A 5,775-nucleotide genomic window follows, 5' to 3' on the forward strand; every position below is an offset into this window, starting at 1 on the left:
CACATACACACACACACACACACACACACACGCACACACACACATATACACATCACACTTGTTTACACACAAACGCATTACACTTGCGTACACACAAACACATACATACACAAGTAGTATTACATACACAAGTAGTATAACATACACAATTCAAATAATTCCACTCAGTGACGTCACTTCATCTAGGTCATAGTCCCAATCCCCACTCTGACTCACATAATTATGTCACGGCGTGGTGGAATCAGACTCTCGTCAATTTTGGGGCATGTAGAGTTACTGGTATCATCTTGAAGGTTGTTCATTTTGTCTTGCTTTTGATGAATAAAAACCCCCCTCATTTACCTTGAATAGAAGTCGAAATATAAACAAATAAAGGAGGTGGAGGTCACCTGGTTTCAGAGGTAAAATTAGTGAGAAAATGGCCGCCAAAGATGATATTTTCCTTAGCTTGAGAGTCTGAGAATTATCATCCTCACAGAAATGTGTTCTTTAATGGGCATGAAAGGTTTTGAGCCAAAAAATAAAAATTCAATGAAAATTCACAAACCTGCGGAAAAATGCCAGTTTCTTCAGTTTGATTATATTGATGAGCGCCTGATTCCACCACGCTACCTCACAATTTACATCAGAGTTCCCAGTCTCTCTCTCTCTCTCTTTCTCTCTCTCTCTCTCTCTCTCTCTCTCTCTCACACACACACACACACACACACACACACACACACACACACACACACACACACACAGACACACACTCCTTTTCCCCCTTGCAACACCACATCATTTAAGCCCGTGATGTCATATCATCTAGGTCAGCGACGAGCGAACTTGCCCAAAAGGTTTCAGTCGATTCCTGGGGTGGAAGAAAAATAAACAAAAGATCATGAGTATTTCAATAGACCGGATTGGTGTTTTTGTTTTTTTTGTTTTTTAAAAATGTACGGTAGGTGTTTTTTCCACCGTCAAGGACACAATTAATGACCAATTCTGAGGCGTGCTGACAAAATGAGTTACTTCTCGGATTTGAGCCCTATGAAAATAGATACATTATCATGCTTATGGGTTCAGTTTTTAAAATTTATAAGTATGAAATAACAAAAGGCATTTAGTACTCAATGACTATAGCATCAATAGAAAACCTAGAAATGTGTCCCTAGTGTCGATTTTTGGCCAATATCTGCTTTTGTGGATTGTGAGAAGTAACTTATTTTGTCAGCGCGCCTCACATTTGTTTTGTTGAGTCTATCTAAGAAAAAGAAAATATGCCTAGCCTATTTCAGAGGGCCATGGTTTGTTTTGGAAAACTACAAGAGGATGTTCGCCCTATCTATGACTCAACTGTTTGAAGCGTGTATGTCTGTCCCCGTGGTTTTATGCAAACACAATTCTGAAATTATGCAAACTGAGCCAAAAATGTGAAATTATGAAATTCTGTTAATTTTAACAAAGAATTAATGATGAAGGAAAATAATCTATTATTATGCAGGGTGCATAAAACCACGAGGACAGGTATGTGATATTCTCTCCGGGTGTGAGCGTTTGTGTGTGTGTGTGTGTGTGTGTGTGTGTGTGTGTGTGTGTGTGTGTGTGTGTGTGTGTGTGTGTGTGTGTGTGTGTGTGTGCGTGCGTGCATGCGCGTTAGCGTGTGTTTGCATTTCTGTTTCTCTGAAACTACTTAGAGCCCAGTCCCCCCAGAGTCCCCAATATGTAACTGACGAACAATGTCCATGACTTGTACAAAAACTAATCTCTGCAGATGCCCGATGAGCAGAAGTGTAAACAAGCAGTAAAAAGAAATCAATTATACAAGATCCAAAACATTTACTTGAAGCACTCAGAGAAAATGAGCAGAATAAGTTGTAAGTCGTTATGCTTGATAAAATAGTACTTTATGGACAATGAAATAATGAAGAAACATGGTGGTTGCAATTTAAAGTGAGGCGTGCCGACAAAATGAGTTACTTCTCACAATCCACAAATGACGAGATTGGCCAAAAATCGACATTTGGGTCAAATTTGCAGATTTTCTATTGAAGCCATATTCTTTACGTAAAACGTGCCTTTTATTATTTCATACTTATAAACTGTAAAAACTTCATGGTAAGATTGAAGAATACCGGACCAGCGGACTGACTTGGACTGTCTCAACCTTAGGAATTCATGATTTTCCCCAGTTTTTAATATCTCTCAATGGAGAATCTTGGACCGGTAGATCTATTCATTAATAATTTGTCAGGGGGGAGACCCCCCTGAACCCCCCACCCCCTCCTCCACCCCAACCACCCGTCCCACCCACCCCACATTCTCGCACAATACTGTATACTGTATGAGTGCTCCGGTATTCTTCAATCTTCCCAAACTTCATCTATAAGCATAAGCGTGATGCATCTATTTCTATTGGGCTCGAATCCGAGAAGTAACTCATTTTGTCAGCATGCTTCACGCACGGCTATCGTGAAAGATGTATAATATAAAAACATGTAGGGACTATAAACTATACATTGTAAGTCGAGGAAATGCCAGGGGTAGGGCTGGTCTGGATAGGGGAGAGTATTTATCAACATAGAGTTGTGTAGTACACACAGAATCTATAAATAAGTGTAGAATTCTGAGATAGAACAAGAAGTCCTTGAGAGAATGGTCCATGCAGAACAGGGAATTGCCCAGAGGCCAGGGAAAGCCACACAGTACAGAGACTCAACTTCTGTTACAATGCCTCCTCAGATAGCAAGCACACTGCCTCGGATATAAGGTCGCTTTCAAGCACAAGGGGGGCATCCCGAAAAATGCTGTTTCGAGAAAATCGAATGTAACGTTTTTGCCCCTTGTTCAGTTTCTTCAAAAGACAAGGAGAGTTTTCTCTATAACCAAACAAACATACACCAATGAAACCAAACTTCTCCCATAGGTAGGGCAATGCCCACTTTTGGTGTAGGTCAAGATTTCTGGAAACACCCGAAATCTGGGTTAGCCCGTTTGTCCTTAAAAGCGACCAAATGAACAGCATGGGGTTACAGCAGCAACATGTGCAAGGTTTAGGTCTTGAAGAACCAGGAAAGATTTTAAATTATTTTTAAGGCAAACAGAAAATGTGAGGCAGCGTGGTGGAATCAGGCTCTCGTCAAAATAATAAAAGTGAAGTAACTTGCATTTTTCCACAGGTTTGTGTATTTTTAAATTAAATCTGTGTTTTTTGGGTCAACACCTTTCATGACCATCAAAGAATTCATTTCTGTGTGGATTTTTCTGAAAAACGTTGATTAAAGGCACAAAAAAAGTAAATTTTCAGTTACTACGGACTCTTAAGCTAAGGAAATAACTAATTTGTGGTGGCCATTTTCTCACTAATTTTACCTCTGAAAACTGGTGACCCCCATCTCCTTCATTCTCAAATATCTCGACTTGTATATAAGATAAACGGATATTTTTTTCATCCAAATAAAGACTAGTGAACAAGCTAAAAGATAATACCAATAACTCGATGTGCCCAAAATTTGACGAGAGCCTGATTCCACCACGCTACCTCACAAATAATTCACACATGTGTGTCTTGCTAGTACAGAATCATATACGAATATATAATGAAGGAGTCCAGTAAAAAACACAAAAAACAGGCTACCTCATATTAGTTCTTTCAAAACTTAGCCTTTTTTGCTTTCATAAAGAATAAAAATACAAATTGAGAACACCATAGCTGATTTTTTGTTTCTGAATTCACTAGGGAATTTTACAGGACATAGTAATTATAAAAGTAAAAGTGCAAGAAGGGTGATTTTTTTTTTCCATAAAAAAATGGATATTGCTGTCCTGAATTTCACTTAACCCTTTCAATATTACATTTTATATATTTATAGTTACTATGCGTAACTCCTCTATTTTGACTAACACGAAAAAAAAATTCATGAACAAAATAAAAAGAGTTCCCAGTCCTACACATGATGGCTTCTATATCCTTGTAAGCATGCTGCTGTTTTCGGCACCGTCAAAGGTGAGCGCAAAGAGAAGGAGCAAAGGAATAAAGGGCGAAACTGTCAAGATTTTTAACGTCCGTTGCAGCACTGTAAGGTTATTTAAGAGGCGTAACCTCCGAATTGAACGTCCATCTCTGCTAGGACTTTTGAGCCAGATGGGAAAATCTGTGTAGATCGATCGATGCCTTTCCTAATGACAGAATGTGGGATTGAGATGAATCTTACCCTTATCCGTACGCCCCTGGGTTGTATTCTTCACATTATAGAATACTTCTAGCACGAAGATCTCTTTGAAACTTTCAGTATCTCTCCAAAAAATCATTTTGACAGACTGCTATGCAAAGCGTACGGATCGGATTAATGAGTAAATTTCCTCTTTGGAAAGTGGTGGCATAGAGTTCCCCACATGGTATGGATAGGATAGTAAAACAGGACGTATGGATAGGGATAATTTAACCCCCGAACCCTCAATTTCAAGAAAAAGACTGCAATAGCCTAACTTCTGGGCCACAGACGCCACAAGGACTTAGAGCCAAAAACAGCAGTTCTAGGAGAAACTCTATTTGAGCCAGGTCAAAGGTCAGTTGTTTGACAAATCGCTCTCCTAGAAATACATACAAAGTTCTATCTGCTCAGTTTAACCTAGTTTTGGGAAATCTGACGTTAGAAGTTTTTAGTTTCACATCATGTCAAGCTCTTTCGAATGCAATTTTTGGAACATCTTGATAACGACACTGTATAATCTTATGACTTCGACAGAACAGATAAAACATTTGGTTCTCGATCTCAGATCATGTTCATAGTAACTCAAAACGTCCAAAAATGTCTGCTAGAACTTTGACATTTGACAGAGAAGTGTAGTTCAGTTAGTGATAAGAGAAACGTCGTCAGTAATTAGACAAAAGTTATCAGTGGCTGGAACAAATTGTGTGGCAGCGTGGTGGAATCAGGCTCTCGTCAAAATAATCAAAGTAAAGAAGCTTGCATTGTTCCCCAAGTTTGTGAATTTTTATCAAATTTTTGTTTTTTGGCTCAGCAGCTTCCATGCCCATTACAGAACTCATTTCTGTGTGGATTTTTCTTAAAAACGTTGATTAAAGGAACCAAAAAAAAGAAGTAAATTTTCAATTACCACGACTCTTTAAGCTAAGGAAATAACTAATCTTTGGCGGCCATTTTCTCCCTAATTTTACCTCTGAAAACAGGTGACCTCCACCTTCTTCATTCGCAAATATCTCGACTTGTATTCAAGATAAATGGATAGTGTTTTCATTCAAATAAAGACGAATGAACTAGCATTAAGATGATACCAATAACTCTACATGCCCAAAAATTGACCAGCGCCTGATTTCACCACGCTGCCTCACAATTAGTTATGTCAGAAGTTAGAGAAATGGTGTCGGTGGTTAAGTTAAGCAACAGATGCAAGTGTTAAGAACAATTGTCGAGTCGAAAGTGGTTAAAGTAAATAGCAACGATGAGAGTAGAAACATGTTGCCAGCCTTCAAACAAATTAAATGTCAGTTATAAAATGTCCCCAGTGGGTCGGCAAAATAAACAGATATCGTGCCGTCAGTGTTTCCATAAATTATACATGTATTGTCAGTCGTTAGACAAATTTAATGTCGCCAATTGTTGGACACATGTTGTCACTTGTTCTACAAAACATCTCGTCAGACAAATTTAATGTCGTCAATTGTTGGACAAATGTTGTCACTTGTTCTACAAAATATGTGAGGCAGCGTGGTGGAATCAGGCTCTCGTCAATTTTTGGGCATGTAGAGTTATTGGTATCATCTTAAAGCTT

This window comes from Aplysia californica, unplaced genomic scaffold (assembly GCF_000002075.1).
Source record: "Aplysia californica isolate F4 #8 unplaced genomic scaffold, AplCal3.0 scaffold01254, whole genome shotgun sequence".
NCBI lineage: Eukaryota > Metazoa > Mollusca > Gastropoda > Aplysiida > Aplysiidae > Aplysia > Aplysia californica.